Source organism: Agelaius tricolor, unplaced genomic scaffold (genome assembly GCF_023055355.1).
Source record: "Agelaius tricolor isolate 1412-34295 unplaced genomic scaffold, bAgeTri1.0.p SCAF_23, whole genome shotgun sequence".
Lineage (NCBI taxonomy): Eukaryota > Metazoa > Chordata > Aves > Passeriformes > Icteridae > Agelaius > Agelaius tricolor.
The window spans coordinates 3,488,690-3,516,477 of record NW_027269283.1 but is presented as its reverse complement, the minus strand read 5'-3'; the positions used below and the strand labels follow the sequence as shown (position 1 = coordinate 3,516,477).

The following is a 27,788-nucleotide window of genomic DNA, read 5'->3' as shown; positions in this document are numbered from 1 at the left end:
GAGTCTGCACCAGCTGCAGGAGCGAACAGCAAGTGAACCCACTGCGCACAATGGATGAAGTGTGAAATTAGTTCTGTCATCTCCACACACACCACAGTGAATCAGGCCTTCCTGAGGGCTTCAGCAGATCAAAATTTCCAGTTGTTTAATCTGAGATCAAGGCAGGAGCGTACGGGACCCTGCCCTGCTCCTCTCCGTCGGGCTAAGAGGCTGAAATAAAACCGAGGCTAAACAAACCTGCAGGGAGAAGAGATGAAGAGACGTGGGGGGTGGAAAGAAATGACCCCTTCACCTTTTGCTGCTTTTAGTGGATTCTAATTAGGAATCTGGCAGTGCCACCCACTCAGCGGGAAGCCCACATTATTAAGGCTGGCATCAAAAGCAAGCCGACTGCAATCTGCAGGAGCGGCTGCCGAACTGGCACTGCCTCCCCTCCGCTCTTGGCCACAGCACCACAACAGATGTCTGAAGGGTTGGTGTTTCTTTTCCTAGCCCTACCCCCGCTTTGCATGACCTTATGCCAGAGATTACATGTGCAAGAGCCAAGGTAAAGGTCCTTAATGGGTCAAAGAAACATCCTTAAGAGGGTATTTCTTTTAAACCTCTCTAATTTTGAACGGTACATTGAGGCTGCAAATGAGCATAGTCTTGTGGGGGACACAGAGAAATGTAGAACCATTCAGCTGTAATTATAGTAATCTAGTATAGTCAGTGTGAAAAAACAATGGCCTTTCCTCTCGTTATTCTGAATCATTTGTAGATGTTCATGTTTTAATCATATTTTCCACATGAATCGATATGAGAGAGAGAACGACAGAGAGATAATTATGTGCGCTGAACAAATATTCTACCTAACTGAGGTTGTGCTGGGAAGGGCTGCTGGTAATTAATGAAGTACTGCCACACACTTGTCAAGTGCAAGCAGCTCTTTAAGGGCAAGCCATCATTTCAAATTGGGAGCTCACTGAGATTTAACAGAATTGGAAAGAAAATAATAAAGTTTGGTATCATCTCCTTCAGCCCCAGCTTCCAAGAGCGAGCAAAGGAGGTTTGCACGTGGAATGCAAAAGGTGCCTGGTGTCTGCTTGTGCTGTGTGAATGCAAAGCATGGCCTTGGCTCGTTTAGAGTGTGATCAAGGGGCACAATCTTCCCAGAGAGATGTGGAACTAAAGGAAAGTGTTACGATTGCATGGCTGAAACACTAAATGTTTATTTCTACTCATTTCTCTGCCTCAGAAAGTCTCTTCACACCAAGGCAAACCTCTCAAGGTACTGAGTGGGATTTTTAAGGACCCACGATTAAGCAGAATCTTTGAAAGCCTTCTGTTGGTTTCAGACCTGAGAGGGGAAAAATAAACAAGCCCTAAAACCAAAACAGAAAAATATTTCTTTTCCTACAGATCCTAGAGGAAAGCAGAGAAGCCACACTGAACTCCCAAGCTCTCAAGCAGCACCCCAAGTCCTGGGCTTTTCAATCCCTTCCTGTTAAATTCAACTTCCAGCATTCAAATGAGTGTTATAATCACTGCGGCACAGCCGACACCGAGCTTGAATTATAATATACTACCAGCTCAGTGTGCCAAAAGCACTTCCCTCTCTCTCTCTCTCTTTCCACACCAGTTCTCCGATTTCTCAGCTTTTAAATACCCTCTTGTTCTTTCTACGCACTCATTGTGCAACACAATTTATTTCTGCAACACATCGTTCCAGCAAGGGAAGTGTGAGAGGAGGTGGGGACAGTAGACGCGCAGAGGTGTGAATGGGTGGTAACAAACTAAGTGCTATAGTGAGCCACCAGTCAACACCTTGAGGCTTCAAAGGAAGGGAGAAAGGCGGGCAAAGAGAAAGAAATGTATCTTCGTGTGCTTTCTAACTTCCACGAGTATTAGAGAGCCCCTGTGCCAAGGCAGATGCTGCATTACCGAGGCACAGTGCACTGTGTCAGCCACAAAGAGCACAGGCCTGCACACGTGCCAATATCAGCACTCCATCACCCATCCTTGCAGCCCCTTTGTCTCCCTTTGCCTCACTTCTTTTTGCAAAGCTTCTCTCTCCACAAGAAGGAAATAAATGGTTTGCAAGAGGAGGAAAAGCCCCCGCCATTTCACACATGCATCCAAACCAGCATTCCCAGGCACGAGATAAAGACACTCAACAACCACAGGGAAAACCTCTTACATTTTTATATTAATAATATTTCTGAACCAATTTTTAGCATTATTTTTCCATCCAACATGTTCAATAGCAACACGAATTTTACTGGGGGTTTTAGGGTGAGATTTGAAGGAACAAATCCTCTCTTAACAACAATTTTAAAACTATTCAGGAGGAAAATGCAGCTCACTACAAAAGCTACAAATTCAGTGAAATGTTTGTACAGAAATACTGTACAAACCATCATTTGTGTAGGTGTGATGAAACTCTACTCATAGTGACTTTAGAGGAACTGCAGCTTCATCCTTACACCCCTCTAAAACCAGGAAAGGAAAACCTGTAATGGATGAGGAAAGCCAACAAAGCCAGGAAAAAAAAAAAGCAAAAAAAAACCCCAAAAACAAACAAACAAAAAGCTATGAAAAAAAAAAAGAATAAAAAAAGGCTTAATATTATTCATGATATTAAATAAATATCACCCAAGCAGTCAATGGTAGACCTGACATTCTGCCACCTTCACCTCTCATTGCTTGTTGGACCAGGGAAGCACTGCCACTCTGAAAAGGCTGAATGCCAGTTACACACTGTGCCCCATGTTCCTCTGCACAGGGGAAAAAACAAAATGCAGAGAAGCCAGAAAAGAGGCTTTTAGCTGTGAATCAGGTCCTCAGTCCCCATGAGACAAACTGACCTGCAGTCTGTGGGCTGAGACATGGGAACACAAATTGGGAGGAAAATAACCAGGGAGTAACTAGGCAGGGATGAAGCATCACTGGCAAAAGAATGAACCCCTAAAATATCCTGCACCTTCCAGCACAAGCACCTGCACCCCACATTCCCTGCCTGAAGCTGCTGCTGCAGGTGCAGGAATGCCTGGGCAGTAAATGGGTAACAAATGATAAAATCTGTTGTGCAGGAGAGAAGGACAATTCTTGGATGGGCAGCCTTTTCCTAAAGACCAATATCTCCACACTCTGAGTGACCCCATTCTTTCCAAGGGGGTCTTGGTGAGATTTAAGGGATCATAACTCACTCATAAGTATCTGAACTACAGCCAAACTTGGGCAAGTATCATGCAAGTTTCCAGCCCCAGAAGCAATTTTTTTCTGGACTTTGGATTTAGTACAGAAAATCACATGCCTGTTTTGAAGTTAGGATAGTTCAAAGCAGTTGGAGCTGATGGTTTCAAATGGTCTCAGCACTACCAGCCCATTTGGGAATCCCTTGCTTTCCTAAGAAACAAACCTGGGGGATGGCTCAAGGACAATCCAAGCCCTGGCAATGCTGCCCTTTTCTGTCTTGGGGACAGAATTTCACCTGATGTCCTTATCTGGACATTGGCCAAATTATTACAACATCAGCTGCACCAGATTCTGGACACAGCTTGGGGACCAACCTGCAGGAAAATGTTTCACACTGGGAGACCAGAACACGAAAATTCAATATAAGGGCTAATAGTTATTTTCTTTTTTAAGGTGACAAAAATACAAATATTTCTACATTATTTATCACATAATTTAATAAATAATGTCTCCTACTACCTAATGTTTGCAAGGTCATGAAAAATATAGTTTTTGTGTATATTCCAAATCACAGTGGTCATGATTCCCTCATAACATCCAGCCCCAGGTAAGGAGACACCAGAGGCACAAACATTAGTCATGAAACCTTGGAATGTGAAGTGTCCAGAGACAAGAGATCTTGTCCTATTCTGGGACATGAAAAGCAGCCTTAGAAAACAGAACAGAAAGAGGATGGATGAGAGAAACAAGGGAGAATGGTTTAAATAGGGCATAATTTTGATGCTCATTTTGAAGAACACATATCTCCAGTAAGACCAGGAGAAACTGCATCCACTGTTAACTGAAACCAAGGCCTGCATTCCCTAACAGAGTTATTTTCTGTGAGATTTTCCTTTAGAAGAACATCTACAGCTGTATCTATTTAGCTGTAGCCTCAGTGATGTCTACTGTCATCATTCAACTACTTTATGAGTGGGTCACCCTTAAGAGAGAGCACAAAACTCATTTCACACTGCCAGAACCACAGAGGGAACCACTTGCCTCTGTTTTGCACATTAGCAGTTTACTGCAATCACTGCAGAACATTTTCATTTTCTGTCTGCATTCTCTGCTCCTGCTGTAGAGGTTTCCCTCCCACCCTGACATTCCTGTTCCTGCAGAACCAGGAGCTTCTTTGCTCACCACTGTGCCTTCAACAGGTATTTCTTCTCAAATGTGTGAATCCTTCCTTTCCAGCTGGGCCACCATCCAATCTTTACAGAACATACCTTACATGAGCAGGTGCCTCATATTGAGCACAGATGCCCAGAAAGGCACGAGCCGACACATTTGGGTAAGAAACATTGCCAGCACAAGCTTCCTCATTAGGTTTCAGTTCCATCCTAAGCTAGTGCTGCAAAAGTGAAGCAAACAGAGTTTTACACAGAGCCTCACAGCTCCTGTAGCAGCCAGAAGTGGTTATGACTGAATATGCATGGACAAAAAATAAACAAATCTGGTATATTAAAAACAAATAGTAGCCTAGTCCTGTTTTCAAAGAGGGATTTCCTGGCAACAGGTTGTGGATGCCTTCCCTACCTAGCACTCAGTGGCAGCCTTACAAGAGCAGCACATATCTCTGATTTAAACATGCATCAGTTTCAGATTCTGATCACTGGGAGGTACCTGTGCAGAGAAGGAAATGTGGCTGCACAGTTATTTGTACCTGCAAACTGAGCAACAATCAGCTACAACTCAGCCATCCATGGCTTGTACACCAGGGCAGCTCTTGGAGTGCCAGAGATCAATTAGGAAACTCTGGCCAAACACAACTGGAAGCAGTGTTGAGGCTCATGTACATGCCCACGCTGACAAGCTGGCATGCTCATCCCTGGGTGAGCCAGTGCCACATCACCCATTTGCAGAACAACCATTTTTTGTTGTTTTTGCAAAGCTGACAGTGTGGCACTTGTGCAGTTTCAGAGCTCCAGGGAAGCCTTTCACACATCACAGTTTCCCCTGCTGTAATAACAGCAGCCCCTCAGTGCTGCTGTGGCGTGCAGGAGAAGCAGGAAGAGAGACCAGGTGGATTTGTGGATGACTTAACTTTAAAAATAACACTTTAAAAATATAATAACAACAATAATTAAAAAAATATTTCCACTGGCCCAGCCTCAGCACTGCTGGAATGTCTTATTTACTCACATAAAGAGGAGGTGAGGGGGGATGTAGCTTCTCCCAGTCACTTTCTTATTCAGCTGGCGTGAGGCTGAGGAACTGAAACACACTCAATTAAATCTTGTAGTGTGGCTGCTTGGGGTGTTTTTTCCTCCCCCTCCTTTTTCCTTCTTTTCTCAATCCAAGATTCAGACAGGAAAGCAGCACCACTTTCCACTGAAGCCAGGGTGCTTTGGGAAACATCTCAACTGGTTTGGAAATCCCATTTCCAGGACCTGGGAGAGCTTTCCAAAAAGAGCTCTGGCCCACCCACATCCAAACAGCAGAGACTCCAGAGGAGTCCTAGCCAGCCCCAACCTCTTGCAGGATACATGTGGGTGTGGGCCTCTGAGTTTTGGACACTTGCTGAAAAAAAAATAAAAAATAAAATAAATGGAAGGGGAACTTCAAAGGGAACTAGCTGAAGCACTCCACAAATTAATCACGCCTGGTGGAAAAGATGATTAGTGGCTTCTTGTGCTCTGGTTTTAAAGCTATTGATCTTGGACACAGGAAGGAGCTTTCATATTCTCCACAAGACACAGATGGTCAAAAGGGTCCTGAGAGGAAAAGACAAAAAGAAACCACAAGGGAACTCCAGGCAGTACCAGAACTCAAGGTGTGTCCCAGGGATCCTCTGAGAAGGATGCACTGGAAAATCAGGCACAGCAGCAGCAGCTTTTGCTGTTTCTCCTTTTCCCAGTTCCCTCAAACCATTATCTAAGATTTCTGCCTTTGAAGCAGGTAAGTATTAAAAAACCATTCCCAACACTTCAAATACACCACACCAGGAACACCAAATGAAATAATTTGCCCCAGCTTAGGTGCTGTTTTCAGATCCACAGACTATGACTACACGGCTCACAAGCAGAAAGGTTGAAGCAGAAACTGTAAGAGGAAAACAGCAAGGCTTTTCATCTAAACCAACAGCTGGGTGATTGAAAGTAATGTAATATCTCTCTCTCATGCTCTCTGCCCAGTTTTATAGACTTTTTGCAAGCTAAATTTTCCACAAAACAGACAATTATATCAGCAAATACAAACTATAATCCCTAAATTGCCTCCAGTGTAGTTGTGTGCAGGGTCAAGTTTTCTTCTGGGAAGCACTGTCCATTTTCATCTCCAATCAAAATAAAATTAGATGTATGAAATAACCAACATTTTTCCATAGCAAAAACTCTACATATTCTTGCTCTTATTATAGAAAACCACATATCTTTTAATGAAATTGCTGAGAAAACTTGAAATTGCATTAGATAATAATATTATGACAAGATAAACATGCCAAAATTTCCCATCTAGGAGGTGGTGGTGGTGGTAAAAGTCTGGAGTGGGACTTACTGAGCTTCCCATTGTGGCAGGAAGAGGTGGGATCAGGTCCTGCTTCTCACAGCATTCAGAAATTCAGGTGCTGGTCATTCTTCATCCTGAAATAGATTATATTATATGTGTGAATATATATATATATATATATTTTAATTTTATATTTTAATACCTTTTCATTCCCATACCCATCCTGGCCCTAATGAAAACTTGGGCAATTCCATCTGTCTTCTATTTCCTGTAAATTACCTCAGCTTTATGTACCCAGTTCCCTGGTGACAACGAGCAACAACTGGAATGGCACAATGACAAGGCTGGAGCATAGAGAAACAAATAGCAGGTGTGGGAGCAAAGAGGGAAAATGGGGCTTGTTTGACTTGGCAAGTGTTCCCCCAGCCAGGACTTCAGGGAGGAAGGCAGAGGCTCCAGAATGCCTTCATGGAAAATAAAGCATATTTAAACTCCAAGGAAGGAACTGTTCCTCTGATCAGAACCCTCTGAAATCAATTCAAATAGCTGAGGCAGCCTGGGAGCTCTTGATGACTGTATTAACATTTTGACATTTCTTTGCACAGTCACTGGAATTACTTTATTAGCAAGGATCTAACAGCCTTATGCTCCGCTGTGGAATACTGGAGCAGGAGAGTGGAAAGAAAAATCAAATCAAATCACAGTAGATGCTTTCCTATCCTTCTGACAGCAGCATTCTTCCCACAAGAATATGCCCCCCTGGGAGGAACTGTTTGAGAAAACCAAAAAAATACAAACTGCTACTGATTTTTTTTTTTTTTCAATATAAATAGGAAAATTTAAGAAAGCCATTTGTGTGCCATCCTACTGGTTGTTTCAGAGACACTTCTTCTAATGCCAAGCAAAACAAGAAAAAACAAATCAATAGCCAGAATGCACTACCTGCAAAATTTTTTAGTTGTTTGGGAGCAGACCAAGAGAGAAGAGAGAGAGAGAGGAGAAATGGAAATACAAAGTTCCAGTCATCTCAAAGCACAGAACAAGCACATTGAAATACAGGGTGCCACAGCACAGGGTGGCCCAAAAGTCTCACCTGGGGAACAGCATGGAATTTTCCTGCAATGCATCCAAGATGCTCAGAGAAACTGGGCTGCAGCAAGCAGGAAACGAGTCCCTAATCACGACATGCATGGTTGGAAAGCACGAAACATCTAATTTTATTACCAAGCAGAGCTGTGAAAAGTGTTTCTCATCAAAAAGTAAAATGAGTAAGGTTTGGCTACTTTACTGTAAAAATGTGATAATGTAGGTATAAAAAGAAAAATGGGCAAAGGAGTTTTTTGCAGGCAGAGCAGTGCTGTCTGGAGGTGAGAGCAGGGAACCTGGGAGACCAAGAGCCTATTCCTGGCACTGCCACCTGCTCGTGGCAGCACCCCCAGCCAGGGCCTGGGCACCCTGCAGATCGTGTCACCCACCTGTCCCAGGCTGTACAAGCACAGCCAAATGCAGCCTCAGGGCACTGCCCCACTTCTGAAAGGAATAAGAAGTTTATAATAATAAATATAATAATTAAATAATTTTAAAATAATTAAATATTAAAAATATAATAATATAATAATTTCTTTTAAATAAGAAATTATTACCTCTCATATTAACATGAAGTTGTCCTAATTGTTTTTTTAATGGCAAAGGAAGTCCCACAATCATAATGTTTACTGATTTTATACTTTCAATGTTCTAGAGTTAATTTAAACTGAGTGATCTGTTTGCCCTTTCCCATGGGGTGCCTGTTTTTCTACCTCCAAAAACCTTTCCTCCTCATGGCATCTTTTGGATTTCTGTACTTCTATAAGAGACAGCAAACAACAGCAAATCAGCTCTCAATATTTCCAACACAAGATGCCAATCAGCAACTCAATAAAACAGCAGTTTCCCCTAACCAGGGAACAAAATGGTGACACATCCCCCCGTGATCCAAGATCATGCCAGACCTTTCTACTACAGCTGAAATTTCCTTTCCTTCCTGTTTGACACTGATTTTCTGCAGTTTCTGTTCAATGCACTTTTTGTAGCTCTCTGGTTTCACTCTCTATGAAACTGTGTAAATTGATGTTATTTACACATTAATTACCCAGACTTAAACTGTTAAGGCTAGTCCAGAGTTAACAAGTGCCCCAGTGCTGCTATCAGATCCTCTGTGTCAATTTGTTGATTTGTTATCTCAGGTCAATGTGGTTTCAAGCAGGAGGATCCAATTGCAAAGTTCTCATCACTGAGATGGGAATGCTGGCATGGGACAAATGAGTAACTCTCAGGAGAGAAGCAGCTCTGAGTGAGTACCTCAGCCTCTTAATTTTCCTTGATCACAGCACTTTTGGTAAAGTATCTCTCAGCAAAGCTTGAGACAATTAATTAGGAAGCACCCTGGAGTGTGAACAACAGAGCATTTCTGTCATTTGAAGCCAGTCTTTATTAATCTCTCCAATTTCTCTAAGGCAAGGTTACATAAACCATGTTCTTCTATATTATACATATTTGCTTTGGGTCTTTCTTCTGCTGGGGGATAAGACTTAAATGCAGAGGGATTTTGCAATCTTTAAAACTCAGCTGTTAAATATCCCTTTACTAATAACTTACCCCATTTTGCCATCTGAGCAAGCACTTCAAACGCTTTAGATAGGCTGCAGTGCAGGAATCAAAGAAGAAATATTGGGTCATTTTCCACTAAATTCTAATTTCATTTTGAAGCCCAGTAGGCATTACCAAACTGATGACAACAGAGCTACAAAGAGTTTGATGTTTAAAACATCTACACTGAAAAAGGCAGAAAAATAAAGAGACCTTTAGACTGGATGTCTCAGCTTTTCATATGGGTGGTTGACAAGCTGGGCTATAGGGTAAACCATAATGTGCCAAGCACCACGGAGCCTGCAGCCAAGAAAGGGATAATTTCAGGCAAGACCCAGTCTCTAAAGCCAAAACCACTGGCCTGAAAGCTTTTCTCAGAAGGTTTGCTGTTCCCATCACTGCCAGGATGAATTTTAACTCATTATTGATCAAGGGAATTTTAAAATCAATTTTAATTAAATGAAAGATTTCTATCATGGCTTGTTCTGTGTGGGAGTCACACAAACAACATATAAATATATGGAGGCAGATCATGCAGAGTAGATTTGTAGCAGTTAGGTCCTAACCAGGTGAGAAAGAATCCAAAGTTACATCTGAAATCAAAGTTGTTGTAGTGAATTACCTACAGTACCTGTCTATTCCCCCTCTATTTTTGCCATTTTTGCCTTTGCTATGGAATTTAGCCAAGATCTGCAGGTTTTTTTGTTGTTGTTGTTTTTTAAACCAAAGTAAACCTTTTTATTATTTATCTTTATTAGGTTCTCTCTCAGATCTAAATAACTGGAAAAGGGTTCAGGGGGCCTATTACAGGTTGACTTCCCACAGCCTCAATTGCTCAGCTTTCTGTGAGCAGGGATGAGGAGAGCCAGGCTCAGCTGAGGCTCGGTCTCCACAAATGACACATCTCACATCTCCAACCACTCCCATTTCCAGGGCAGGCAGGTAACTAGAGCTGCTGTGCAAGACATTACAGAAAGGATGGAAGCAGCAAAATCAACGAATGGAAAGCCTGATCACAAGCTTCAGGTGCTAAAGCAAACCCACACAGCCCTTGCTGTGCTGGAGGGAGCCTGGGCAGGCAGGTGACACCCCTGTCCCTGCCTTGGCTGAGCTGGGGGTTTGTCCTCGGGGTGCCTGAGCTCCCCCACACTGCAGCACCGAGGAGAACCAGGTTTTCACCTTGCTCCAGGTGCTGCTGACTGACTGTGCTCCTCACAGAGAGGCTCTGGGGACAGCACCAAAGTCAGGGGACGTGAGGCTCTTACAGCATGGAGTGGAGCTCAGAAAGAGCGAATCTGCACCTCTCAACACCTGCTGACTTTTAAGAGCCCAGTTCCTCGTGCTCTGCCTCAGGCTGGAGGTCACCCCACTGCTCTGCCATGGGTCACAAGTTCAACCCTCAAGCTCAGCCTTGGGCTCAGCAGAGGCCCCAGAGAAAATCAGTGGGAGGTGACTTCATCATATACAGACAATGCTGAACAGGCTCATGAGGCTCCTGTAACATTCACCACTAGCATAAGGCTTTGCATGGACTGCAGGCTTTACAATTATTAATTCATTAACATTAACTCATTAGTCACCATGCTGTTTGAGCAGCAGAGCCTTATCCTGCTTCTTTGTGTAAGAAATCAAAGGGCCAAAGGGTTAAATGACTTGCCAAAGGTCAAAGAGAAAAATCAATGGAAAAACAGGAATTAGAACCTAAAGATACCCAATTCCTTGCTTTGTGTTTGTTTCACTTTACCTCACCCAATCACAGGCAACAAATAAAATAAGCAAGATCCCACAAGACTCCTCATAGCCAGAAGAGCTTTTTTCAGCTGCAAGGTCTCTACCAAGCCCAGCTAGAATCTACAAGGCTTCACTGTGTTTTCAAATACAATGCACACTGCAGTAAATAGGTTATTTTACAACCCTGGCCCAGTTTTCAAAGAGGCCTCAATCAGTGCTGTGCAAAACATTCATGTCCAACCACAAAATTACAATCAGCCTTTGTTTGAATCCAGCCCGTGTCCCTGGCCAGCAGTGGTTAGTCCCAACTCACAGGGTCTGTGAACTGTTAGTCAAAGGTTTTTGCAACATTTTTGCCCTGCCTGGATTTCTCTGAATATTTATAGGCTGCTCCAGTGACTTTCATATTCAAACAGTGCTGGCTGGAGGGGGTGGGAAGGGGATGTAAATAAGGGAGGGAGTCACATGTTTTCCACTCGCCCCACTTGTTTTGCTTCCAGTAAGGGACACGTGTTGCAAGAAAACAACTGCAAGGCTTTGACTGCGAGACATTTAAATTAATGTCACAGTATTTCTACACACTTGAATGTTTTCAAACATCCAGCTATTGTGAAATCAGAGTCAACTGTTTGGACATTCGAGCAGACTTGTGGAACTAAAATTTGTAGCCCTGCTCATCAGTTTGGGAGTGGGGATGAGACACAATTCCTTCACAAACTCTTGAAGAGACTGTGAGGTATCAGCAGAAGGAAATAGCTTGAAAAATCCATGCCATGATTTATCCTGCAACCAAAGCATTCCAAAGCAGGATCCACAAAGTTTAGTCACCACTGTGTGGAAATTCATACAGTGGTGATGAGATCAATGGAGCACACTGAGCACACGGTGGTTCCTGTCACTGGTCCTTACGTAATCCCAAACACCATGAAGAAATCAGGAAAGCATGTGGATGTGCAAATACCTCTGTCTGCTGGGTATAAGATACAAACAAGCCCTTGCATCATGAGTATCTCCTGCTCACTGTCCCTCTTCACCAGGGCATGAAGGGAGGGTTTCCATCTCTCTCACAGGGTGGCTTTAGTTCTGAGGCACAATGGGGACGTGTCCCAGCTCTGAGGAACCCCAGCTCCCAGAGATGCAGGTTTGCCATCCTTAGTCTATGAATCCTCCCCTAAAGGTCTGTACATCCAGCCTTGGCTGGGACATGATTTTCATCTTAAAACACAAACACAAAGCCAGTTCTGTAGAGGAGGGAAATGAGCTGATGGCACAATCTAAAGTTGTTTTTGTAAATCAGGCCCTTATGGACTTTGTCTGCTCAAAACATTCCCAACAAGGGCTAAACAAAGGAAATATCATCCTTTCTTTTGCTGATGACAAAAAATTTTTTATTCTAAAAGAATCTGATGAAACAGAAGTCTGTCCATATGGATGACAATTCATCTTAACTGGAGATGTCTGCAAACCTCAGGTGGAAGCTGCTGAAACCATAAAAGTTAACTGCTGAAAAGTCACAGCTGAGAAGTAAAACAGAAGAGAGAATGACAGCCCACGGGCATCTAATGGAAACTACCTCCAGTGTCAGTGCACAAAAGCTGAACCACACCAGAAATAGAAAAGTCTGATGTTGACTCAAGCCCTTTGTAAAATACCCAAATCTCAGAGGACTGCATGGAGAGAGGTTTCCTCTGAATGCAGCTTTATTCCAAGATATTTCCAGTAATTCTTGTCTCCCACCAGGACAAAAATACCAGGACAATTGTCTGGTTTACAGTATTCTTGTTCTTTCATATAAATCTGTTCCAAAATCTAAAGTGTACAGGGTCATAAGAGGATGAAACCTAAGGAAAGAGACAACAGAAATGGTTTTGTTTTGATTATTTTCTTTCCCAAAAGTTTTGTTACTTTGGATGTAACTTGTGCAGAGGGGAGATGGATTTCCAAAGCTGACAGTTGCATACTCATGGTGCTCATAAAGCAGTTGGATAATTGCTTTAGATTTTCACAGAAATCTTCTGTTAATGCAGACTGTATTTTGTTTTCCCCTGGAAATTTCAGATTGTCCCTACAGCTTTTCAGTTTTGACTGAAAAGAGAAATCTTTGTGTTTTGTAGCTATGATGAAAAGACAACATGGAAACTACTTATTTTTCCTGTTGACAAGATTGCTTCTTTAGTAAAAAATTAATTTTTTTTTAAACTTACAGAAGACAAAAAGTCTTTTATTGTTCCCAGCTCTTTGCTAATTCACTTTTAAGTATATCAGAGAGGGAAGGATCTTTCCATTTGTTGTCTTGTTCTGTCCATCCTTCCTGCATGAGAACATAAGAGGATTTCACATTCATTAAAATTGCAACACAGCCTGGCTGAAACATGAGTTGGGCTGCATATAGAATAAACCACAGTTATATTACAATGACCTTTCCTGATTATCTTGTACTCTGTCACAAGTTAAATGAGGTCATTACTGATGTTACTGGCATTCCTCTTCCTTGGCCCATGACTTCAAAGACTAATGGGCCCCTTTTGTCACTGAATTCTTGTCAAAATGTTGAGTCCAATCAGACCCCTAATAACTGCACACAGGGTAACATTCACAGATGAAAAGAACATGCAGACACATGCCTTATACATAATTAATCCTTCCAATGAACTTCATGAATTTCAAAATTACACAAAATGGAACAAATCCAACACAGAGTCTCCTGTGGGCATATGAGGTCATGTATCCTGCCAGGAGGGTGAAAAAGCCTTATTCTAACATGGATACCCAGCAATGACTCACACAACTTCATTAACTGATTTATTTTCTCTTCCTGCTGTCGCTGTACCTGAGGGCTGACAGTGTTAATCAAGGCACCTGTCTATCACACCAGAAAATGAGTACCCAAAACTATCACTGGAGTCAAAAGAGGCAGCAAATTCTGTATCTGTCCAGTTCTTGTTACTCACACAACCAAGAAACCAGATTTCTGTCCAGAAAATTTTCCTCCCCTCAAACAACCGTGTTGGGGGTGGAGGGGAGGGCAGGACTCGTTCTTGGAAGCCTGTAAAAGCAGTGGTTGACAATTTTCTTTCTAATGAAAAGTTTGCCTAATTGGGTGCTGGCAAGGCTGTGCACATGTGGCAGCCACATCAGAAGGATGGGCACTGGCACGGAGACCAGCACAGCCTGCCGTGGTTTTTGGGATGCTCCACGCCAACTGCGTGCTCAAACCCCACTCTCACACTTGGGGCTGTCATCCAAACACACACACACCAGCCCTGCATTAACCAGCAGCTTTGTTGGATTTGTTCAAAATCAACAATGTGGACGTCGCCTTCTAATAACAACATCAGTATTTCCTCCTCCCTCTTAATTCCACATCTGTGTCTCCATGTGTTGTTTCTGATAGGCATCAAAACATGCCAAGCATATCAAAAGGAATATTTTAGTTTGGCCTTCCCCCAGTTTTATGGAGATTGTTTGAAAAAAAATAGATATTGTTTTCTTTCTTTATAAGTAGATTAATTTGTTCGAGAAATCTCAATATTTTCAATATAGGAAGCCACCATTCTCCTTCCAGCCAGTCGTAAAGTCAACACACATCCACAAGTGTGAGGAAAAATCAAACAAATCATGGAAGAGAAGAAAAACAAAGTGGAAAGCAGTCACAGAAACAGCTCTACACACATGAGGATTTTAGAATCTGAGTTCTTGTAAGCAAAATATAAGAAATTAGTTTTCGAGACAGATTATCATAGAATAAGAAGAATTGAAAGGTCAGCAAGTTCTTCCCCTTCACAACAGTTGGATAAATATTTCAAGACCACTCCTGATTGATTTCAATCTAATTTGTTGCTAAAAATGTACAGTAAAGGAAATTTGAAGCCTCCTTGGATACATCTTTCAGATGCTTCACAACTTTCATCATTTAATTTTCCTAGTATCTTACACAAATCAACTTGCAACTTTGCAGTAATTGAATCCAATTACTTTTTTATTTACTCCCTCTGACACAGAGAAAAATATCAGTGTTCTTTTAAAAAGAACTTCTTACCTAGAGCAAAAGTAACCAGATGCTAAGCTCCATCACAGCTGGACCCAGTACAATGCCTTAGTTCTAAAGATTCTTTCTGTTTCTGAGAAAGCTGAGAATTCCAGTGTCGTGCTAAAGGACATTCGCAATTCTCCCCATCCCCACTCTTTGCAAATCTCATACATCCTCTTTAAAACACACAGCCCTGGATACAAATAACCAAAAGAAAGTGTTGACCATATGTGAGCCAAGTGCAGTCAGCTACAAAGCTAAACCCTGCAAGCCTGACACCACACTTCTTTAATCATTTTTTAATGTCTGTCCCCATCCTCTGCCACCAACCACATACCTATTTTCCAGCCACTTAACCCTGACCAGATTTCACTCCCTCACCTACAATGTAACCTGGAAAAAGCCCCACAAAAATTGGGACCTACTACATCTATTTTTTTCCTTCTAACCTACTGAACTGGTTTTCCAAGAAAGAAAGAAACTATCCAGAAGCAAGATGCTTCTGTTCCTCATTTCAAATTTCAGCATCAGAGTGTCTAGGAAGTTGTAGCAAAATTTAAGGACCATTCTTGAAAAGAGATGCTGTAAGTTCAGCATGGGAAGAATCTGAGGCAAAAGGATTCTGATAGAAAGATTTTTTTTTTTTTTTTTTAGGGAGAGCAATGGTAGATATCTTTCTCCAAAACAAAATATAGCTTCCACTCCTAATAGAAATCATAGGAACTGGGTTTGGTACACACAAACCAGTTAAAACTATATATTTTGCCCTCAACAATTAGGAGGACAGAACTATAATCTAGAGTAACCACACATACATTTGCCCTGCAGCAATGGTATGTCAGTAAAAGAGCCTGGAAAACAGTAGTTTATAGAAGTCTGCACTTAAATTTGAGGTTTTCAGTTTCTCAGTGGTTAGATGCAATTCAGACAAATAAATTCAGAAAACAAACATCGAAATACAGAAGATTGCAGCAGCAGAGAGGTTAATGCAGTCCATAGTTATTGGATTTGTCACCATTATAAGAGAAAAACAAAAGTCTGCTGGTACTGCATTTTGAGAAGGAAGTTTCATAAAATTGACTTCAACTGACTGTGACACTCCTGTAGGAAAAAGATATTTTCAAAACAAAATCCACCCTCCATGGAAAGGAGATAGAAGGTTATAATCCTCCCAGAGGACCCATAAACAACCCAAGATAAGGGCAGGGAATTTGCTGAAAGTGTGCTCTGGTGCTCAGCCCAGCTCTCCTCGTTGTCCTCTCCTGCAGATGTAACCTTGAAGGACAGTGTCATGTGCTGCTGACTCATGGCAATGCTTGGGGACAATCAGCAGAGGGGTTTTTCCTCTGCATCTTGCAATCCATCATCTGCTTTAATTCATACACAAACTCCCGACCAGCTCCTGGGAGCACACAAGGCCAAGCTCAGAGTCCTTTGGTCCATGCAATGGATGCCTGACCCTCACATCCTGAAGAATTTCCTGAATTTACAGGGAGGCAGTTGCACACTTTGGTGTGAGATCACCCTTGCCCATGGGTGAACCTTCTAAATTATCTCAACCAAAACCCTCACTGTGGTGGTACCCATGAACTCCACTCTAGCAATGCATCTGACATTGCAAAATGGGCAGGATGTCCTGAAGCTGGGGTAGCAACAGAGAGGAACAAATCACTGCAAATCGGAATTCTGGAGTGAGTGAAACCAGACACGTGACAATCATCAGATAATCCCTCAAACCACTGTCCTCAACCAAACCTCATCTCCTCCTATCTCTGGTGACTGGGAGTCCCCAGCAGCTACCAACAGGTTCCAGAGGAAAATTTCTTCCACACCATTCAGTATCCCAATGAAATATTTCACTTCAGCATTTCAAAAATGAAGTGTCTGTCTTTGCAGGGATAAATATTGTTATTGAGGTTCTAACAATAGGCTTCTTTTGCTCCATCTCAGCCCCTTCCATTAAGGAATGTTAGCCTCACATCTGGAAAGTCAGGTCTAGTGACCAGGTGACAATTTATAGCTATGCTGAGATGACCTAGAAAAAAGCCTCTCTTAATTGAACATGAAAACCTTTCATTCCATAGCTGTAATTTTTAAGAATTAAATGAGAAACTTCTTTAAAAATATACATTACAGAGATTTAAAAAACTGAAGTCAGGCCAAGACAAATGACTAAATATTTAAGTTCTATTTTAAAAGCAGATTTTTAACACCAAAACCATCAGAGCATTTTCCTGAAGAGCTGCACACAGGCCTTTGATCAGATTAACTCCAGGGACAGATTTTCCTTTCCGCTGTCCCTCCTTTGATAATCTCTGAGGTTAAGCAAAGAAGAGGATTAGCCCCTGGCTTTCCCCAGAGACCTTACAACTCATAGTGGGGGATCTCAGGGGGCTTGTATGCAAAGAAAATGCCAGGATTCAGCTCCAGTTTAATAGTTGAAAACACTTTTAATGGGGCCATAAACAAAACACGTCACTGAACACAGAGACTTCAAGCACCAGTCCCGTGCCTGTTTTCCAGCCACAGATTCACATGAAAATCTCTGGAGCCTGCACAGGAGACAGTGGCTATTAGGCAACTATTTAGCTTTTTGTGCTATGTTTATTTTGGGTGGAAAAGGTCATGTCATAGAAGCAGTGACAAAATTACAATCTGGGAGTTTTGTCAGTACAACTGCTCTTACACCAGTGACTCTTGTTGGAATAGCTGAAGTGGCCAAAAATCACAAACCAGCCCATCTCTGCCCATCATGGCTCTGTTAGCAGATGTCAGTACTGCAGCACAGGCTCTGGTTGCAGAACTCTAACCATAGGTTTTCTGTTACAAAACACAGCCCTGAAACAAATCTGCAATCAACTCAAAAGTCAGAAAATGTAGGATTAAAATCAAAAAGCAAAAACAAAAAAGTAAAAGCAACAAGTAGAAACAAAAAAACAAAGTGACTGGTTCTTTGTTTCTTTTAATTTCCCTAATGGTACCAGATGAATTTTGGAAGTAGCCACATGGAAAAAAGGTAGGGAATGAAAGCTTCCCAGTTTAAATTGTCAACATCATAATACCTCTGGCGGGGACATGACATTTGCAGAGCCCAGGAATTGGAGGTTGGAAACTTCTGCATGTGAAACTAAATTCCTGCCTGCTTGCATTTGAGAAAAAATCTGTGTGCCTATTTATTTATTTTAGAGAAGGGCTTGGTTTTATCTTTCAGGCCAATTTCCAGTGCTCCTCATTAAGTCCTGCCTCTAAAAGTTTCTCCTGTGATTACAGTTAAATCAAACCCTGTTCCCTCCCTGTCCTTAATGTTGAAAGCAAAACTCAGCTAAACTGCTTGAATGCCCCTCTGTGATGGAAGGAAAGGATGCAATATTTATCTCTGAACAATGAATTCAGCTATTCAGATTTTTTCAGGTTGCCATGAAGTCTGAGACTGGACAGTGGTGACAGAAAAAACCAGAGGTTTACTGGAATGCAGAGAAACAGAATGAAACATTTCCTAACACAGAGAAGAGGAGAGATGCCAACACTCATGTAGATACATGGAACAAAGACATGATTTATCATAAAACTCTAAAAATAAGGTTTTGAAATAGCACAGCTGGATTTAGTCATTTTTATACCTCATTCACCTGATTTGAAGACTAAAGTAGCACCTGTGCATTGGATTAAAGCCTTAAACATTATAGTACTAATCAAGCACAGTGTTCTGTACCAATATTTCAGGAGGACTTTCCTCCTAGATAATAGAACAAACTTTCTAAGTCTATTCTTTCTAAAGCAAGAAGGGGCTCTCAAACCCAGCCAACTTCTCTGTTACAAGGTCCTATTATAACCTTCACCTTTGTTAGATTCTGCAGAGCTCAGAAAGAAAACAAACAAACAAACAAACAATTAATTTATTTGGGAATTCTGCTTTTTAAACCTTCTTCTGGAAGAGGAGGGCACTGAAAAAGGTATGGAAGAGGAAATACTAGGAGTTCCAGCTCAAGTAGTTCCCTCTGTAAACCCATTTTATCAGTGCTCTGTGCTGGTCTACCTCTCCCTGTCCTTTAGCCCCGAGGCATAAGAGAAACCAGCCATTAGAAGACACAGATTGGGGCTCTGGGTAGAATTTAGGTCAGCTCAGCAGGGCCCCAGGACACCTTATCGAGATTTTAGATGCCCCCACAAGACAGAGGAAGCAGACTCTGAAGAGAAAAATCCCTTTTCTTTACAAGCAGGAAGAGGTGAGTTTTCCAGTTCACTGCTGAACAGCAACAGAGCAATCCTGGAATCTCATTTACACTGCTAGATCACCTGCAATCATTGCCTTTAGCCCAAACTGAGATGAGCATACTCCAAACAAAGCAGACATGGTCTGTTTAAGGTAACAGAGATGAATATTCACCAAGTACAACAAGGATGAAGGACTGTCAGTAGGGAGATTGAAGAGAAATCTAGGACCTGAAAGTCTTCTGCTGGTGGCTTTTTACTTTACTGACTGTAAAGGAGAAGGACAAGGATAATTACACTTCCAATTCAGGTGAATTATTTAGAGCCTGACGGTGTAGTTGTGTAAAAGCTAAAACTCTCCTCCCTCCCCATGATGTTTTTATCACCCTTCCCTTATTCTTGGCTGAATTTGCAGTGAACCAATGTGAGGAGCAACACCAAAAGAAAATTAACTAATAAAATAACTAACTAATAAAATAATTAACTAATAAAATTAATTAATAAAATTAATCACACTAAACAAGGCAATCGTTTGCTGCCAGCTTTGCTCCTGAAGCACCTCCCCAAGCCTGACCTGCTGCAAGGGAGGAGAGTGCCCAGAGCTGTGAGTGCATCAGTGGCTGTGGAAGGATGGGACAGCAGGAGCAAGACTGGCTTGAACTGCTGAGAAAACAAAACTCAAGTCAGGTGGAATAAATCCAGGCAATGTGTTTGTTCCAGAGACTATCTCAACATCACACTGACCTTACACAGTAAGCTGAAAGTTCCACAGCTGCACATGTGCATATAAACATGTGCATATAAACCCCCGTGTGGTTTTTATGGCAGTTGGTACAGGGGATTTTACACCTTCATCTGCACCACAGCAGGAATGGACATCACTGGGTTACACACACAGTGCAAACTCTGTCTGCTGGAGAGCTTTAGGGTTTAGGTCAAGTACATTCCACACTTCAGGTTTTATTAAAAGCAAAACAAATTCTTGTTTCCTTAAAAGAAGTTGTCTGTTGTAAGGGCTATAGCCAAAAGAAATGTGTTCTTTTTTTTAATAACAATGTGGTTGAATAAGGAGTTCTTTAAAAATATTTTTTTTCTAGCATTTGAATCATTAGATCCAGATAGGAAGTCTAAGACTGAAAGGTTATGGACAAATGGTTAATGAAATGGAAACGAAACTGAAGCCTCATTGCAAAACTAAATAAACAAGTAAGTAAAGTAGATATTAAAGGATAGGGGAAAAAAATCTGTGAGGGGAAGAATATTGAAAATATGAAAAGGTTAAACAAGTATGGGATAAGTTCAATCACTTACTGCAGGAAGAAATAGGCATAAACTAAAGAAGAACTTTTCAAAGGTGAAATAGATAAAGAAACCCATTAGAAACTAAAAAAAATAAAATTAAATCAGTGGAAAACAATGAAAAGTTTCAGGGAGCAGTTCAGGTAGAAACATGCTGAGAAGTTCACCTGTCCCTCCTAAAGGCACTGAGAGGATAAATCCCTCTGTGCTTATAAAAATATTGGTTATGCGACTTCAGTCAGGTATTTAAATGCAAGCTCTAATTATTGCTTCTGTAAAATCCCTTTTAAACATTCTTTTTCCAAGCTCAGTGCATGACACCTGCACCTTTGACATGAGCACCTTCTGTGCCATTCATTCCAGCACATCAAAGCCAAAGCTCCCATCCACTGCATGGAGCAGCCTGAACCCCAAAGAGCTGAAGAAGCTGGGGAGATGCAGTTTGCAGGGGCAAGCCATCAACAGCTGCCAGGTCAAAATAATGCTTCAGCCAAGGCCTCTACTGGGCCAACAGACCCAGGAGGAACCTGATGTGTTGCTGAAATCAGATCTAGTCAACTTTAGCTTTTGCACACTTGCTCAGCTCGTGCCTGTCTGAAGGATGATATCCAGGAACACCAGATAGTGCTGAAGCGCTCTCAGATGGAGAGCATCCTCACTCCAGCAGCCCGAACAGGAAGATGTTTATATCTCTTCTCATCTCCAATTCATCTGGATTTTTAACACACACAAGCCCAGCCTGGTTGCCAGGAAGGCGAAGAAAAGGTCAACAAACTCCTTTGCTGCACCTTAGTTTGTCAAACTCCATTCTGGGCAGCATGACTTTACATGTTAATGTGAGTGTTTGCCTCTGTGTCAATAGTCCCTATTGTGTGCATTTGTAACACAAGATTTATGGTAAAGCTTGCAACATTTTTCAGGCATAATAAGCATTTATTCACCATCCCAGGTCTATAAGCAGAGGCCTGACAAGTAATTATTGACACATTGTGCAGAAATAAAAGCGGTGGGCGAGCTGCTGTTGCGAATGGCAGCGTGGGTAGGGAGAAGGAGGGGCTGTGTCAAAGGAGTGACAGCCTTGGTGCCCAACATTGTCAAAGCCGACAGTGACTTGCTCTGTTCTGTGTGCCTGACTGTATTTGTGCTCCCTGTCACTGGGGTGTGACATGCCAAAACACGGGGAGCGCTCCTTTTCTCATGCTAATGCTCTGTGATGACAGTTTTGTGATCCCCCCACTGTGCTCATGCTCAACAAGTCAAGGTGTGACAGGCAGCAGAGCCCTTTGTCAGCGGGGGCTGTGCTGCCCTCATCCAGCACCCCCTTTCTCCTGGACTAAAAGGGTCCTAATGCCTCAGGGAGCACTCACACCCCACCACCCCTCCTGGGGACACCACCTGTGCCTCCACCTGAGCATTGTGTTCCACCTGCCACCCCAAGTGACCCCACAGTGCCCATCCCAGAGCCTTGTGCCACCACTAGATGAGGAGGGAATGAATTTGAAAATTTGAAGTAATTTTTCCTGAGCAGGGCTTCAAATCTTCTTTGCTCTGTAGCACAGGGAACAACTTGCTAACTTCAAGCTAAGCCTAGGAAAGCTCTGCAGAGGTTTTATGGTGGTTTAGCACAACTAGTAAACTCTGCTCAGGATTAATTCAGCCTCTGGACTGCACAAGGTATCACCAGACAGGATTAGAATGTATTTAGCAAAGCAGTGTGAAGGAAGGTTGCACAACGCCTACTCATATTATACTTGGCTGTAAAACTGAAAGTCACATTAGCACCAAGTTCATCCAAAACACCAAAGCAGCCCTAAAACTGTATTTTATATGTGAAAGAAAGCTGGTCAGGAAAGGGCAGAGTTCAGGCTGCCTAGACTAATCAATGTGTTGGCTTCTTGGGATTTGGACTTTGCAAATGGCTGAAGTACATGAGCTTGGCTGCTTACATGCAGCTTATTCAAATGATCCAAAACTCAATGATCAGCAAAGCTGGGCTAGGAAACTGGCCAGAAGAGGCTTTTTTGCAAGATTTATGGTGCTTCCTGCTTCTTGTTCCCAGGCATAACCAGGAAGTGAACTGAATAAAAATGGAAAATAATTTTTAGAAAAGTTATGAATCTCTTTTTTCAAAGGTTAAAGAAGTTCACAGCAAAAAATTTGGTGTCAACTTTCAGACCTTTGCTTTTGTACTTATCCAAATTCTACCCAGCAGCCAAGAGATAGATTATTATTCTGAAATGTTAACAGTATTGATGAGAAAGACAAAGAACAAGTTAACTACGATCCAAAATCAAAGCCATGGTATCAGAAAGCACAGGCCACTTACTGTAATTATTTCCTCTCCCTAGTGACACCACTGGGAATCAGGGATCCTGAACACAAAATGACAATCTGCTCCAAACAGCCTGACCCAAGATTTCAGCACACTAAGCATGTGGTGGTTAAAGGGGCGAATGGAGGGTGGAGAGGAAGACTTGAATGAAAATTATTTTAATATTTGCAATTCTAGCATCACAGAGGTTGGGATTTTCAAAGCTGCCTGTGACATCTGGACACCATGGCTCTGCACAGAGGTACCACCATGCCATGAATTCCCAGAGCTGTGCTATAATGCTATTCCTGCTCTCCCACCCCACATGTCAGAGGCAGCTGAACTTGGATGTGCTGAGCAGCTGAGGCAGGGAGGGAAATGCAGCAGTGCTGCACAGCAGGAGGGACAATGCTCAAAGGGCCCTGCTGGAAGGGACTCACCCAGCTGCAGAGCAGAGCTGAGCCCCAGCCTGCCCCCAGCCCAGGGAGCCACCCCTGCAGAGCCCAGCTCATGGGAACTCAGGTGTCTGTGCTGACACAAAGCCTGAAGAGCAGCAGTAAGAGCCTCAAAAAGATGGGGTTTGGTTTGAACTGCAAGGAAGAGCCCCCAGCCTTCAGTATGCACAGATGATTACTGTGGCAGAGGCTGTCCAACAGAACCTGCAGTTCTGCATTTCCCCTCCTTGCTTTACCCAATATCTCAAGGTTTCTGTACAGCTTAGGCTGGGTTCCAGCTGCATGGGACATGTCTGTTCTCCCTGAGCAGAGAATTTCTGTTTCAAAATAGATTTAAGTGATCTAAGTGTTAATAAAGACTGAGAACTTCCACGTTTTCTATCAGATGATTTTCTAGCTCTTGGACTATTAAAATACTTGTAAAACCTTTGATTTAGTCTGAGGCTGGTCTCAACTGATTTGCACAGAAAGAGCTTCACAAAGCTTCATTCAGCCAGATCCACAGTCTGAGCAGTTCAGACAAAGGGAACTTCTGAGATCAGGGTAGGCTAGAAACAAGCACTCCCTGTGTGAGGGAACCCAGGCCTCTTTCTGTACCTGAGAGCTGACCTGCATTTTCATCTGCTCTTTCAGTCCTCACTCTTGACTAGAATTACCCCAAGCCTGTTTTCACTGTAGATTCTACCATTCTTTTGACTTCTGAAGTTCTCTCTTTTCCAACAATGGGCTCTGATCTGTGCAAATAAAAACTTGCAGTGAACTCTCAGCTGTGCCAGCCATTTCCACTCCAGCACTTCCATACACTGAGAAATTTATTTGAGGGCTCTAAAGGGTCTGCAGTGCTACCTGTAACTTTCATTTTGCTGACATCTCTAATTCCCCTCTGCTTTGAGGTTTACCTTTGTTTTCATGGAGCCTGGGCTCCACAAACAGATCCAAAACTGCCGAGTACCCTTTCCCTCTCTCATCTCTCTATGTCTATGTTCTCTGCCCTCCTTAGTCTGAGTTTCTTAGATAACTCACCTCAAATGCTAGAAATTTCAAATGGGCCAAGGTACAAATTCCTGGCTCTTGTAGATTTTCTTGGAGAGGAAAAGGGAGTAATGAAGAGAAGGTGTAAAGGTGTAAAACTCAGCAGGAATAATAACAACCAGTCAAGCTCACCAGGCCAGGGCCCATCAGAAATACAAGACTCTGCAAGTCTCCAGCAACTCATCAAAATGCTGGTACAAATTTGCTTTCAGCTGTTCAGAACTGCTCTGTAAATTGCCCTGTTATTATATATTCATTGTACCTTTCCAATGACACCCAACTTTGCCGTTAAACCTGCCTCAACCCTGCCTAGAGGGAGGCAGGAAGGGAGGGGATGTGGTGGTGTGAGGCAATGCCATCCTGGGAGAGCTCAGTCTGGTTTTGAGGGCTCCAGCACAGCCTGAGGCTGCAGTTGCTCAGTGTGGGATTAGCCAGAAGCCCCTATTTTCTGTAAACAGACAGAAGATATTTGCCACATAAATTGTGGTTTCATCAACAAAGGAAAACCTTTGATTTAGCTTGATCTATTTTTGTTTAATTAATGCAAAGGTTCCAGGACAAGAGGGTATTTTACTGTAAGTGCTACTTTTGGCAAGGCTTGCATTGCCACTAAAACAGGCTGGAAATGGGATGACAGGCTGCTGCACTCACACTGTCACAGCCACATCTCACCAAGCTGCCTTGGGGCCAGCAGGGGATCCAGAACTGCCAATTTTAATCAAAGCCATTATGGCCCAAAGCAGCTCACCCTTCCCATCCACAGGGAGAGGCGCTGCCCAGCAAGGGAACATCCAACACGAGGTGCCAAGCACAAAGTCTGCCACTTCCTCTTAGTGTGAAACCACTTGGAGCATCTCTGCTGCTTCCCCATATTGACAAGCTGGCAAACTGCAGGGCAGGAGGCTCCTCTCTCCAGTCACAGAGATTTGCATGGAATTTTGACAAACGTGTCCCTGCATTGCCTGGTGACATCAGGGGTGGCACCAAGAGGGCAGCCTGGCACGTGTGATGGAAAATCAGCCCTGCTGGGCTCTGCAGCACTGAGGAGGGGACAAGGGGACCCAAGGGTGCAACATGCAGGGCCAGGAAACCTGGTGAACACTCCATGTCCCTTCACTCTGAGCCTGGCATTTGGACAGTTCATGTCCCTTCACCTTCTGAGCCTGGCATTTGGACAGTTCATGTCCCTTCACCCCCTGAGCCTGGCATTTGGACAGTTCATGTCCCTTCACCTTCTGAGCCTGGCATTTGGACAGTTCATGTCCCTTCACCTTCTGAGCCTGGAATTTGGACAGTTCATGTCCCTTCACCTTCTGAGCCTGGCATTTGGACAGTTCATGTCCCTTCACCTTCTGAGCCTGGCATTTGGACAGTTCATGTCCCTTCACCCTGAGCCTGGCATTTGGACAGTTCATGTCCCTTCACCCTGAGCCTGGCATTTGGACAAGTAAACCACCAAAAGCCAAACTTTAGTTGTAATACAACTAAAGTTTGGCTTTTGGTGGTTTACTTGTCCAAATGCCAGGCTCAGGGAATGCTCACAAATGTGTCTGTAGTCTGCCTAGTCTTAAACATCAGCTTAAACCACACAAATGTTATTTAAACTCCAGTGCTTACAAATAGAATTATGTTTGCTAAGCATTAGCAATAGCCTGCAGTTCAACACTCCCCTAAATTATTCACCTCCTCTGGATTTTGGTGGTCCCAAAAGTCACCATCCCCATCAATATGGTACACACCATAAAACTACACATGAAAAGGAAAGTGACCTTTCCTCCTAAAGTTATGGCATCCATATGCCAGAGAGAAGTGCAAGACAGGATGCAGAAGGCAAAAACATTTGCAAGGCCACACAGTGGGAGGACAAACAAGAACAACACCCAGGTCTTCTAAATTTGAGGTCACAAATCTATGCAGTCATGGGCACCAAATACAGAGCATGAATGTATGCATACTATGGGCACATACACAGGGAAAAAAAGTTAAATTTAAATGAAACTTGCATAAAATTGAATAATTATTGACATACTGAAATAATTTCAAAGTCAATCTCAAGAAAATTTAATGGCTGGTTTAAGCTAAATGAAATCCAAATAAATTGTGATTCAGCACACATTTAAAGCATTCTCTTGAGTTCACCTCTGCCCTGGAAGGATGCTAAATGCTTTGCTTAAGGCATTTGAGTGTTTTGGGTCCAGGCTCACTTCTAACATTTAGTGATATCATACTTTAAAAAACCCCAACAAAATAAAATTCAATTTAGTCGATCTAGTTGCAAACTTGTTTTGTACTATACATATTTGCCACTAACTTAGATACTTTTTGGGAATTTTCAGGAAGACTGAAGTCACTTTGTAGTTCATGTTTCACACTGGTGAACGACAGGGTCACCAGGAAAACAGCTATCTTCAACATACCAAAACTCTGGCTTGGAAACATTCTGGTCAGACAGTTCCTGTCAGAGCTTTTAGTTTGGGTATGAGCTGTCCCAGTGATGCTCCATTGCTTGAGGCACTGGGAGCCCCCTGATTTACAGGTGAGAGCCATTTGAGCCTCCAGCCAGACCTGGGAGCACCAGACAGACCCTCAGTCAGCCAACACCACCAGAGCCAGCACAGCCTGGCCTTGCCATCCATGAGGGTCTGGAGAACAACTCAGGCATGAAATCCACTGCTCCTAAGCCTCCCTCACTGCAGTGATGGTCAGCGTTTGAGCAATTATGAAATACATGAGTAGAAACAAGTATTTGTGCTCAAGAGGAGGAAGATCGAGTATCCAACCACAAATAGCTGGTGAAGAAAATGATATTCCAGTTTCTTTACTAGCTCATTGATTTCTCATGTAAATAAATCCATTCTGTCAGCCCTATAAGCACTTTTTGTGGCCCTACAGAGTTGCCAGGTCTCATTTCCCTGTTCCTTTCAATAACACCACACCACAATGTACAGCGATCAGCAAGAGGCCTTGCAGAGAGCCAGCCTTCTCTCAGGGTAACTTTCAGAGGATATAAACTTGCAAAGATCAGTTTTATCAACACTGAATGTAATACATCTCAAGTTAGGAGCCCTCCAAGTCCTGCTGATCTATTATATTTTTTCCAGAAAGCAAAAGACTTTGAAGTGTTCTCTTGACCTGTCACAGTCACCTGGCTCCTATTAATATGCAAATACAATAAAGTGATATTTGCAGTTAAAGACAAGATCCCTCTGACCTAGTTGCCATAGAATTGGTTTCCTCCAACCAATCTTTTTTTTTTTTTTCCCTTTAAATGAAATTATTGTAAAAATATTTTAGCATGTTAGAGATCCTTGATGAATAGGCCAGTCCAGTGGATCTTGGAAAGGAAAAGGATACCAGACAAACTTCTTGGGTTAATGCAACCTGGCCAGATGAATTGGTCTATCTTTAGGCTGATCCAGCTTCC

At 42.6% G+C, this 27,788-nt stretch overlaps 1 long non-coding RNA gene across 1 annotated transcript in view; it reads right to left on the bottom strand.

The window, feature by feature from the left end:
- LOC139599544 (uncharacterized) overlaps positions 1 to 7,812 on the bottom strand; it is an 81,864-nt gene extending 74,052 nt beyond the window's left edge. The window contains exons 1-2 of the long non-coding RNA XR_011682258.1: positions 7,760 to 7,812; positions 6,715 to 6,800 (exon numbers count right to left, since the gene is read on the bottom strand). This is a non-coding gene — a long non-coding RNA (uncharacterized lncRNA). The remainder of the gene's footprint in view (positions 1 to 6,714; positions 6,801 to 7,759) is intronic.
- Between the last annotated feature and the right edge of the window lie 19,976 nt (positions 7,813 to 27,788).